The sequence below is a fragment of the Hydractinia symbiolongicarpus genome, chromosome 9, assembly GCF_029227915.1.
Source record: "Hydractinia symbiolongicarpus strain clone_291-10 chromosome 9, HSymV2.1, whole genome shotgun sequence".
Classification (NCBI taxonomy): Eukaryota; Metazoa; Cnidaria; class Hydrozoa; order Anthoathecata; family Hydractiniidae; genus Hydractinia; species Hydractinia symbiolongicarpus.
The window spans coordinates 7,560,286-7,572,579 of NC_079883.1; the positions used below are offsets into that span (position 1 = coordinate 7,560,286).

Consider the following 12,294-nt stretch of genomic DNA (forward strand, 5'->3'; position numbering starts at 1 on the left):
ATATATTTTGTAATAGCTTGGCGAGATGAACCACCGCGTTCCTTTAGGGTAGCGATAGCAGCCTTGATCATGTCCACATATTTAGGGTGATCAGCTGTCTTCTTTGCAGCAGGTTTCTTCTTGGGTGCGATTTTCTTTGGAGAAGCTGCTTCACTCATTTTTAATGTTTTCTTACAACAATCCAACGATAAACGATGCTTGTTATCACAGTAGAAGTATACTAAACATTACCGTGTAAATGAGATATAATTTAAGACGGTGCGAAGTATGCGGACGTAAAAGTACCACTCCCGGGAATTGATTTGGCGCGAAAACAGAAATGTGTGTTTCTGTACATCGTATAATGTCCGTTTTGGGTGCCGCGACTATGCGAAAGCATGTTAATTTTTATTTGTAGTACGACGCAATAGTCTGCAAGAGAAGCTGCTGGAGTTTGAGGTCTTCAGCATTACATCTAGTCTGTTAATTTGGGCTTCTTCCGCGCTCGTGTTAGGATTTTCATAAAGCGTTCTTTGGTTTGCGTTGCGTATGTCGGCCTACATCATCGACACGGCCTGTTTCCGGCTATTAGGAGCAATTCATATATTGGGCACTGCGTTTCGACTTTTTTATTAGACCACAGTAAAAAAATTCACTCACAGAAGTCCCTTTCTTTCATGGCTACAAACACGAAGAATTCTGTCGTAAGTAAAACGAATGCGCAAGCCAAAATGACGATGGGGCGAAGTCATAAGCATGGCCCTGTGGCCCAATGGATAAGGCATCTGACTACGAATCAGGGGATTCCAGGTTCGACTCCTGGCAGGGTCGCACTGTCGCATTTCGGCTGCATGGTCTACTGTGTAACGCGCGCGCACGTTCTGGCGTAATGCGTTGATAAACGGAATGTACGCAGACATATTGGAAAGTAATATCACGCACTTAGTATCGTCGCCTTTGTTAGCATTCATGTAAGTTACCATCCACTCGCTACAGTCGCTCTCCATCCTACGGCTAAATCAACAGCCGTGATTTTTACTATGTCGCCGTCCATCCGTACGCGGTGACAGTTGTAAGCTTTACAGTAACGTGACATGCTCCACAAGCAGTTACGGTGTGTGGACGATGCCTATCATGGCAACGCTTGTTCTTTATCGCTTCTCGGCCTAATGGCTAAGATCAAGTGTAGTATCTGTTCTTATCAGTTTAATATCTGGTAGGCCATTCTCTGAATGGTCAGTATATTAATCTGATTTTTGGCCTTGGGTCATGGAGGTGGATTCATTCACGCCGTGACCACGGGTTGCCTTGGTGTTGCACTATTACCGATGGCGGCCCACATAAGCAATAAAAGAATAATAGCAGTCCTCTTTCCGACGGCACTCTGCATAGTCTACGGCGGGAACAAAACGCGTACACTGGGGGAGAATACAGCCTATGCCCCGCGACACGGCAGTTTATAACACACTCAAGCCACAAGCATTAACAAACTTTGAAGGGTACCCTCATGCTACGGTGCAGTTCCAACTCATACTTACCTGACGGGGAAGTAAAGACTGATCAATGAGGGTTTTCTTCCAGAGTGAGGCTCTTGCATTGCACTACGCTTGGGCTGACCTCTGCGATTACTGCAAACGTCAGTAACTCGACCGTACAATTTCTGGTAGTGGGGGCCTGCGTCCGCGCTCGCCCCCTCCTTAAGTCAAAATGAATGAGCTTAGAAAAGTTGCGCGGCCAAATGTCGGTGGTGACTTAAACGCTAAGGTAAAACCTCGCTTGGCTGTTACGAAACGTGATTGCGATATAAGTCCTCGGAAGGCGGCGGAATTTTATTTTATTTGCCATTCCGTCAGGGTTATTGGATGATCGGCAATAGATCGAGTTTGTATGCATTTGAAAGCTCTTTTTTCTCGTACTATCACCTGAAAATGTCGTAGGAAAATGTCATAGGAAACACTTTCAACAACCGCCACGTTCCTTAATTGTTATAACAAGAAATATATCACAGCAAATGAAAATGAAAAGCCTACGACACCGGGAGTTCCCAGGCGGTCCCCCATCCAAGTACTATCCCGGCCCGACGATGCTTAACTTCCGTGATCAGACGAGAACGGGTGTGTTCATCGTGGTATGGCCGTAGACATTAGTAGGTGCAAATACGTGCAATTTATTTTGACGTTGTGATCAAATTTTTTTATTTAATTTCTTTGAGTTACTTAGGACAAGGCGTATGCATGGATTATCTATTAGACTTTAAGGTTATAGTTTTGTGAAAAAAACAATGTTTTTTTAAAGATGTGTGGCTATAAAAATAGCCGTTGTTTTCTGAGTGTAGCGGTTTACTTCTTCTGTCCTTTGTCGTTCTTCTTTGGGAGTAAGACAGCTTGAATGTTTGGCAAAACACCACCAGCTGCAATGGTTACACCGCTCAAAAGTTTGTTTAATTCTTCATCATTACGAACAGCCAATTGTAAATGTCTTGGAATAATCCTAGCTTTTTTGTTGTCTCTTGCTGCGTTACCAGCCAACTCCAATATCTCAGCAGATAAATATTCCAAGACGGCTGCTAAGTAAACTGGTGCTCCAGATCCAATTCGGTTAGCATAGTGCCCTCTACGAAGGAATCTATGCACTCTACCGACTGGAAATTGAAGTCCAGCTCTTGAGGATCTTGTCTTGGCTTTAGCCTTAGCTTTTCCACCTTTTCCACGTCCAGACATAACTGCGATTTGATTTGTAAGTTAATACAAAAACGTACGAATATTTAACGTAAGTGTTAACGAAATAAACTTTACTCGTTTTTTCATCATAAAAATAGGATCGAAATCATGTTTTTTTAACCAATCATAATTAAGTATTAAACAAAAGATTTTTTTTTTAACCAATTAAATTGCGTATCGGCGTTTTCGGATCGAATTCGATCCGATTTTTTTACTTATAAACAAAAAGTTTTGACTTGCAGTTTAATGCTTATTTACAAGTTAAGTAGCAAAAATTTTTAACCATGTCTGACGCAGCAGCTAAAGGAGGAAAACAGGCACCTAAAGTAGCCAAGAAAGGTGAAAAAAGAGCCGGCAAAAAAGGAGGAAAGATTGGTGGAACTGGTGAAAAGAAACGCAAGAGAAAGAGAAAGGAAAGTTATGCTATTTACATCTACAATGTTTTGAAACAAGTTCACCCAGATGTCGGAGTTTCAAGCAAAGCTATGAGCATCATGAACTCATTTGTCAACGACATCTTTGAGCGCATTGCTTCCGAAGCTTCGCGTTTGGCTCTTCAAAACAAAAAGTCGACCATCTCTTCTCGTGAAATTCAAACCGCAGTACGTCTTCTCTTGCCTGGAGAACTTGCAAAACACGCAGTCAGTGAAGGAACAAAAGCCGTCACAAAATACACAAGCAGCAAGTAAACCAACGTCTACCAAACACAAACGGTCTTTTTTAAGACCACACATCTTTAAAAAAACATTTACTTGGCGTCACTACAAGTTAACCGAAGTTAATAAAACTTCTAAATAATGTGCTTAAGAACACTAGCCTACATTTAAAATACTTCCCCATGTGTGTGTGGATTAGCTTCACTTTTCATACGTATTATTAGCTGTACTTGCAGAAAAGACAAGTACATTGATCCATGTTATTGCTTACATTTAACTTAACCCAGCTTTTCACGGAAACACTCCCAGGCAAATTAACCCTACAAAGTATTTCTAAATTTTTTTTGTGTCATATATGACATAGTATCGTATAGCAATAAATGTAACTGTGACAAGACTTTACACATTGTGTAATTTGGAAGCGTGCACAAAGTAATGTTTTAAAAGATTTGTGGCTATAAAAATAGCCGTTTTTGTTGAGCAATGACAACGCTTAACCTCCGAATCCGTAAAGAGTTCTTCCTTGACGTTTTAAGGCATAAACAACATCCATAGCGGTAACGGTCTTGCGTTTAGCGTGCTCTGTGTAGGTTACAGCATCACGAATAACATTCTCTAAGAAAACCTTCAGTACACCTCTGGTTTCCTCATAGATAAGGCCAGAGATACGTTTGACACCACCTCGTCGAGCAAGACGCCGAATAGCAGGTTTTGTGATTCCCTGAATGTTATCACGAAGAATTTTTCGGTGACGTTTAGCACCTCCTTTTCCCAATCCTTTACCTCCTTTTCCGCGTCCAGACATATTGATATAGTTGCGTACAGAACGAGTACAAAAACAACGTTTGAGTTAACAGAATTCAGACAGCTTTAAAAAGAGGCCATAAAATTACCTACTGCTCGTGGAAACACCCTAATTAACCAATAGAGTTGCGTCATTACAAAATGTTCCGAACATTTTGTACATTTTTTTAAGTAAAACTGTAGTTTTTTTAAAAATTCGTGGTCTTAATGTTTCAGTAAGGCAATAAATTTGGCATCGTTGGAATTCGCCAAACCTTCTGCTACTTACTAAAAAAAAAAAAAGTCAAAAGCTTTTGTGTATCAGAAGATACAGCCGTTTTCCCGTAGCCAAAAAACACAGATTTTATAAAAATGTTAAAGTAATGAGCGTAATGTCATTATGCAGCCAATCAGAAATTACTTTCTTAGCACCAATCAAATGGTTTGTTTTGAACCTTAGCTGTCAATCAATATGAGAAATAAAACTTTGGCGCGATAGTGCATTTTAGACCGTCTTGTGTATCCGTACTACATCGACTTCTTAAAATATGGCTCGTACAAAGCAAACTGCACGTAAATCTACTGGAGGAAAGGCTCCACGAAAACAACTCGCCACTAAAGCTGCGAGGAAAAGCGCACCAGCTACTGGAGGAGTGAAAAAACCACATCGTTACAGACCTGGTACAGTTGCTCTCAGAGAAATCAGAAGATACCAGAAGTCAACCGAGCTCTTGATCCGCAAGTTGCCTTTCCAGCGTCTTGTGCGAGAAATTGCTCAGGACTTCAAAACAGATCTGCGATTCCAGAGCACAGCCGTTATGGCTCTGCAAGAGGCTTCTGAAGCGTACCTTGTTGGCTTGTTCGAGGATACTAACTTGTGTGCCATTCACGCAAAACGAGTTACAATCATGCCTAAAGACATCCAGTTGGCAAGAAGAATTCGTGGGGAACGTGCCTAAGCATCTTACCAAACAAAAAACGGCTATTTTTATAGCCACACATCCATAAAAAATATTACGGCTAGCTTTTTATATCAAACTTTGTCCTGCTTTCTGTTTAAATTTTATGCTACATAAAAATTTTATGCTACATAAAGTTTGACAATGTTAAAAATATGAAGGGCAAGAAAAGTAAAAGCAAGAAAATAAGAAATTTAAAAACGAAAATACTTAAACTTAGGGAATCTAATCTTAAATTTACTCTTTTTTAACTGTTTAAGTGACTTAAACAAGTTTAACTTTGTACCAAGATAATGTTTTTTTGTAAATGTGTGGCTATAAAAATAGCCGTTTGTTAATGTAATAGCCAGATACACACAAATTATTTTTTTGCGGTCTTCTTTGCTGCCTTTTTGGGAGTCTTTTTGACCTTCTTTGCTGCAGGTTTTTTAGCAACAGGCTTCTTTGTGGGTTTCTTAGCTGCTGGTTTCTTAGCCGAGGCTTTCTTTGTGGCAGGCTTCTTTGCTGCTTTCTTTGGCGTGCTCTTCTTTGCTGGCTTCTTTTTTGGTGTACTTTTCTTTGCAGTAGGCTTCTTTGCCGTTGGCTTTTTTGCTGCGGCCTTTTTCTTAGGTTTTTCTTTTTTTACCTGACCTAGCTTGAATGATCCAGAAGCACCAGTGCCTTTAGTTTGAATCAAATCGCCTGATGTTACTCCTCGTTTAAGAGCCATTTTCAGATGATGATCTGAGTTTTCAGCAACTTTGTAATTTGCATGAATATATTTTGTAATAGCTTGGCGAGATGAACCACCGCGTTCCTTTAGGGTAGCGATAGCAGCCTTGATCATGTCCACATATTTAGGGTGATCAGCTGTCTTCTTTGCAGCAGGTTTCTTCTTGGGTGCGATTTTCTTTGGAGAAGCTGCTTCACTCATTTTTAATGTTTTCTTACAACAATCCAACGATAAACGATGCTTGTTATCACAGTAGAAGTATACTAAACATTACCGTGTAAATGAGATATAATTTAAGACGGTGCGAAGTATGCGGACGTAAAAGTACCACTCCCGGGAATTGATTTGGCGCGAAAACAGAAATGTGTGTTTCTGTACATCGTATAATGTCCGTTTTGGGTGCCGCGACTATGCGAAAGCATGTTAATTTTTATTTGTAGTACGACGCAATAGTCTGCAAGAGAAGCTGCTGGAGTTTGAGGTCTTCAGCATTACATCTAGTCTGTTAATTTGGGCTTCTTCCGCGCTCGTGTTAGGATTTTCATAAAGCGTTCTTTGGTTTGCGTTGCGTATGTCGGCCTACATCATCGACACGGCCTGTTTCCGGCTATTAGGAGCAATTCATATATTGGGCACTGCGTTTCGACTTTTTTATTAGACCACAGTAAAAAAATTCACTCACAGAAGTCCCTTTCTTTCATGGCTACAAACACGAAGAATTCTGTCGTAAGTAAAACGAATGCGCAAGCCAAAATGACGATGGGGCGAAGTCATAAGCATGGCCCTGTGGCCCAATGGATAAGGCATCTGACTACGAATCAGGGGATTCCAGGTTCGACTCCTGGCAGGGTCGCACTGTCGCATTTCGGCTGCATGGTCTACTGTGTAACGCGCGCGCACGTTCTGGCGTAATGCGTTGATAAACGGAATGTACGCAGACATATTGGAAAGTAATATCACGCACTTAGTATCGTCGCCTTTGTTAGCATTCATGTAAGTTACCATCCACTCGCTACAGTCGCTCTCCATCCTACGGCTAAATCAACAGCCGTGATTTTTACTATGTCGCCGTCCATCCGTACGCGGTGACAGTTGTAAGCTTTACAGTAACGTGACATGCTCCACAAGCAGTTACGGTGTGTGGACGATGCCTATCATGGCAACGCTTGTTCTTTATCGCTTCTCGGCCTAATGGCTAAGATCAAGTGTAGTATCTGTTCTTATCAGTTTAATATCTGGTAGGCCATTCTCTGAATGGTCAGTATATTAATCTGATTTTTGGCCTTGGGTCATGGAGGTGGATTCATTCACGCCGTGACCACGGGTTGCCTTGGTGTTGCACTATTACCGATGGCGGCCCACATAAGCAATAAAAGAATAATAGCAGTCCTCTTTCCGACGGCACTCTGCATAGTCTACGGCGGGAACAAAACGCGTACACTGGGGGAGAATACAGCCTATGCCCCGCGACACGGCAGTTTATAACACACTCAAGCCACAAGCATTAACAAACTTTGAAGGGTACCCTCATGCTACGGTGCAGTTCCAACTCATACTTACCTGACGGGGAAGTAAAGACTGATCAATGAGGGTTTTCTTCCAGAGTGAGGCTCTTGCATTGCACTACGCTTGGGCTGACCTCTGCGATTACTGCAAACGTCAGTAACTCGACCGTACAATTTCTGGTAGTGGGGGCCTGCGTCCGCGCTCGCCCCCTCCTTAAGTCAAAATGAATGAGCTTAGAAAAGTTGCGCGGCCAAATGTCGGTGGTGACTTAAACGCTAAGGTAAAACCTCGCTTGGCTGTTACGAAACGTGATTGCGATATAAGTCCTCGGAAGGCGGCGGAATTTTATTTTATTTGCCATTCCGTCAGGGTTATTGGATGATCGGCAATAGATCGAGTTTGTATGCATTTGAAAGCTCTTTTTTCTCGTACTATCACCTGAAAATGTCGTAGGAAAATGTCATAGGAAACACTTTCAACAACCGCCACGTTCCTTAATTGTTATAACAAGAAATATATCACAGCAAATGAAAATGAAAAGCCTACGACACCGGGAGTTCCCAGGCGGTCCCCCATCCAAGTACTATCCCGGCCCGACGATGCTTAACTTCCGTGATCAGACGAGAACGGGTGTGTTCATCGTGGTATGGCCGTAGACATTAGTAGGTGCAAATACGTGCAATTTATTTTGACGTTGTGATCAAATTTTTTTATTTAATTTCTTTGAGTTACTTAGGACAAGGCGTATGCATGGATTATCTATTAGACTTTAAGGTTATAGTTTTGTGAAAAAAACAATGTTTTTTTAAAGATGTGTGGCTATAAAAATAGCCGTTGTTTTCTGAGTGTAGCGGTTTACTTCTTCTGTCCTTTGTCGTTCTTCTTTGGGAGTAAGACAGCTTGAATGTTTGGCAAAACACCACCAGCTGCAATGGTTACACCGCTCAAAAGTTTGTTTAATTCTTCATCATTACGAACAGCCAATTGTAAATGTCTTGGAATAATCCTAGCTTTTTTGTTGTCTCTTGCTGCGTTACCAGCCAACTCCAATATCTCAGCAGATAAATATTCCAAGACGGCTGCTAAGTAAACTGGTGCTCCAGATCCAATTCGGTTAGCATAGTGCCCTCTACGAAGGAATCTATGCACTCTACCGACTGGAAATTGAAGTCCAGCTCTTGAGGATCTTGTCTTGGCTTTAGCCTTAGCTTTTCCACCTTTTCCACGTCCAGACATAACTGCGATTTGATTTGTAAGTTAATACAAAAACGTACGAATATTTAACGTAAGTGTTAACGAAATAAACTTTACTCGTTTTTTCATCATAAAAATAGGATCGAAATCATGTTTTTTTAACCAATCATAATTAAGTATTAAACAAAAGATTTTTTTTTTAACCAATTAAATTGCGTATCGGCGTTTTCGGATCGAATTCGATCCGATTTTTTTACTTATAAACAAAAAGTTTTGACTTGCAGTTTAATGCTTATTTACAAGTTAAGTAGCAAAAATTTTTAACCATGTCTGACGCAGCAGCTAAAGGAGGAAAACAGGCACCTAAAGTAGCCAAGAAAGGTGAAAAAAGAGCCGGCAAAAAAGGAGGAAAGATTGGTGGAACTGGTGAAAAGAAACGCAAGAGAAAGAGAAAGGAAAGTTATGCTATTTACATCTACAATGTTTTGAAACAAGTTCACCCAGATGTCGGAGTTTCAAGCAAAGCTATGAGCATCATGAACTCATTTGTCAACGACATCTTTGAGCGCATTGCTTCCGAAGCTTCGCGTTTGGCTCTTCAAAACAAAAAGTCGACCATCTCTTCTCGTGAAATTCAAACCGCAGTACGTCTTCTCTTGCCTGGAGAACTTGCAAAACACGCAGTCAGTGAAGGAACAAAAGCCGTCACAAAATACACAAGCAGCAAGTAAACCAACGTCTACCAAACACAAACGGTCTTTTTTAAGACCACACATCTTTAAAAAAACATTTACTTGGCGTCACTACAAGTTAACCGAAGTTAATAAAACTTCTAAATAATGTGCTTAAGAACACTAGCCTACATTTAAAATACTTCCCCATGTGTGTGTGGATTAGCTTCACTTTTCATACGTATTATTAGCTGTACTTGCAGAAAAGACAAGTACATTGATCCATGTTATTGCTTACATTTAACTTAACCCAGCTTTTCACGGAAACACTCCCAGGCAAATTAACCCTACAAAGTATTTCTAAATTTTTTTTGTGTCATATATGACATAGTATCGTATAGCAATAAATGTAACTGTGACAAGACTTTACACATTGTGTAATTTGGAAGCGTGCACAAAGTAATGTTTTAAAAGATTTGTGGCTATAAAAATAGCCGTTTTTGTTGAGCAATGACAACGCTTAACCTCCGAATCCGTAAAGAGTTCTTCCTTGACGTTTTAAGGCATAAACAACATCCATAGCGGTAACGGTCTTGCGTTTAGCGTGCTCTGTGTAGGTTACAGCATCACGAATAACATTCTCTAAGAAAACCTTCAGTACACCTCTGGTTTCCTCATAGATAAGGCCAGAGATACGTTTGACACCACCTCGTCGAGCAAGACGCCGAATAGCAGGTTTTGTGATTCCCTGAATGTTATCACGAAGAATTTTTCGGTGACGTTTAGCACCTCCTTTTCCCAATCCTTTACCTCCTTTTCCGCGTCCAGACATATTGATATAGTTGCGTACAGAACGAGTACAAAAACAACGTTTGAGTTAACAGAATTCAGACAGCTTTAAAAAGAGGCCATAAAATTACCTACTGCTCGTGGAAACACCCTAATTAACCAATAGAGTTGCGTCATTACAAAATGTTCCGAACATTTTGTACATTTTTTTAAGTAAAACTGTAGTTTTTTTAAAAATTCGTGGTCTTAATGTTTCAGTAAGGCAATAAATTTGGCATCGTTGGAATTCGCCAAACCTTCTGCTACTTACTAAAAAAAAAAAAAGTCAAAAGCTTTTGTGTATCAGAAGATACAGCCGTTTTCCCGTAGCCAAAAAACACAGATTTTATAAAAATGTTAAAGTAATGAGCGTAATGTCATTATGCAGCCAATCAGAAATTACTTTCTTAGCACCAATCAAATGGTTTGTTTTGAACCTTAGCTGTCAATCAATATGAGAAATAAAACTTTGGCGCGATAGTGCATTTTAGACCGTCTTGTGTATCCGTACTACATCGACTTCTTAAAATATGGCTCGTACAAAGCAAACTGCACGTAAATCTACTGGAGGAAAGGCTCCACGAAAACAACTCGCCACTAAAGCTGCGAGGAAAAGCGCACCAGCTACTGGAGGAGTGAAAAAACCACATCGTTACAGACCTGGTACAGTTGCTCTCAGAGAAATCAGAAGATACCAGAAGTCAACCGAGCTCTTGATCCGCAAGTTGCCTTTCCAGCGTCTTGTGCGAGAAATTGCTCAGGACTTCAAAACAGATCTGCGATTCCAGAGCACAGCCGTTATGGCTCTGCAAGAGGCTTCTGAAGCGTACCTTGTTGGCTTGTTCGAGGATACTAACTTGTGTGCCATTCACGCAAAACGAGTTACAATCATGCCTAAAGACATCCAGTTGGCAAGAAGAATTCGTGGGGAACGTGCCTAAGCATCTTACCAAACAAAAAACGGCTATTTTTATAGCCACACATCCATAAAAAATATTACGGCTAGCTTTTTATATCAAACTTTGTCCTGCTTTCTGTTTAAATTTTATGCTACATAAAAATTTTATGCTACATAAAGTTTGACAATGTTAAAAATATGAAGGGCAAGAAAAGTAAAAGCAAGAAAATAAGAAATTTAAAAACGAAAATACTTAAACTTAGGGAATCTAATCTTAAATTTACTCTTTTTTAACTGTTTAAGTGACTTAAACAAGTTTAACTTTGTACCAAGATAATGTTTTTTTGTAAATGTGTGGCTATAAAAATAGCCGTTTGTTAATGTAATAGCCAGATACACACAAATTATTTTTTTGCGGTCTTCTTTGCTGCCTTTTTGGGAGTCTTTTTGACCTTCTTTGCTGCAGGTTTTTTAGCAACAGGCTTCTTTGTGGGTTTCTTAGCTGCTGGTTTCTTAGCCGAGGCTTTCTTTGTGGCAGGCTTCTTTGCTGCTTTCTTTGGCGTGCTCTTCTTTGCTGGCTTCTTTTTTGGTGTACTTTTCTTTGCAGTAGGCTTCTTTGCCGTTGGCTTTTTTGCTGCGGCCTTTTTCTTAGGTTTTTCTTTTTTTACCTGACCTAGCTTGAATGATCCAGAAGCACCAGTGCCTTTAGTTTGAATCAAATCGCCTGATGTTACTCCTCGTTTAAGAGCCATTTTCAGATGATGATCTGAGTTTTCAGCAACTTTGTAATTTGCATGAATATATTTTGTAATAGCTTGGCGAGATGAACCACCGCGTTCCTTTAGGGTAGCGATAGCAGCCTTGATCATGTCCACATATTTAGGGTGATCAGCTGTCTTCTTTGCAGCAGGTTTCTTCTTGGGTGCGATTTTCTTTGGAGAAGCTGCTTCACTCATTTTTAATGTTTTCTTACAACAATCCAACGATAAACGATGCTTGTTATCACAGTAGAAGTATACTAAACATTACCGTGTAAATGAGATATAATTTAAGACGGTGCGAAGTATGCGGACGTAAAAGTACCACTCCCGGGAATTGATTTGGCGCGAAAACAGAAATGTGTGTTTCTGTACATCGTATAATGTCCGTTTTGGGTGCCGCGACTATGCGAAAGCATGTTAATTTTTATTTGTAGTACGACGCAATAGTCTGCAAGAGAAGCTGCTGGAGTTTGAGGTCTTCAGCATTACATCTAGTCTGTTAATTTGGGCTTCTTCCGCGCTCGTGTTAGGATTTTCATAAAGCGTTCTTTGGTTTGCGTTGCGTATGTCGGCCTACATCATCGACACGGCCTGTTTTCCGGCTATTAGGAGCAATTCATATATTGG

The 12,294-nt window shown here is 40.5% G+C and overlaps 6 non-coding genes across 6 annotated transcripts; 4 read left to right on the forward strand and 2 right to left on the reverse strand.

Annotated features, from left to right (window-relative positions):
* Positions 1 to 1,132: 1,132 nt before the first annotated feature.
* Positions 1,133 to 1,324, forward strand: LOC130660588 (U2 spliceosomal RNA). Its single transcript, XR_008987785.1, has one exon. It is a non-coding gene; the product is annotated as a U2 spliceosomal RNA (small nuclear RNA).
* A 185-nt stretch (positions 1,325 to 1,509) lies between these two features.
* LOC130659530 (U1 spliceosomal RNA) lies at positions 1,510 to 1,674 on the forward strand. Its single transcript, XR_008986735.1, has one exon. It is a non-coding gene; the product is annotated as a U1 spliceosomal RNA (small nuclear RNA).
* Positions 1,675 to 2,002: 328 nt separating this feature from the next.
* On the reverse strand, positions 2,003 to 2,121 carry LOC130658781 (5S ribosomal RNA). The gene has a single exon (XR_008985994.1). It is a non-coding gene; the product is annotated as a 5S ribosomal RNA (ribosomal RNA).
* Positions 2,122 to 6,984: 4,863 nt separating this feature from the next.
* LOC130660589 (U2 spliceosomal RNA) lies at positions 6,985 to 7,176 on the forward strand. The gene has a single exon (XR_008987786.1). It is a non-coding gene; the product is annotated as a U2 spliceosomal RNA (small nuclear RNA).
* Positions 7,177 to 7,361: 185 nt separating this feature from the next.
* LOC130659531 (U1 spliceosomal RNA) lies at positions 7,362 to 7,526 on the forward strand. Its single transcript, XR_008986736.1, has one exon. It is a non-coding gene; the product is annotated as a U1 spliceosomal RNA (small nuclear RNA).
* Positions 7,527 to 7,854: 328 nt separating this feature from the next.
* Positions 7,855 to 7,973, reverse strand: LOC130658793 (5S ribosomal RNA). Its single transcript, XR_008986006.1, has one exon. It is a non-coding gene; the product is annotated as a 5S ribosomal RNA (ribosomal RNA).
* Between the last annotated feature and the right edge of the window lie 4,321 nt (positions 7,974 to 12,294).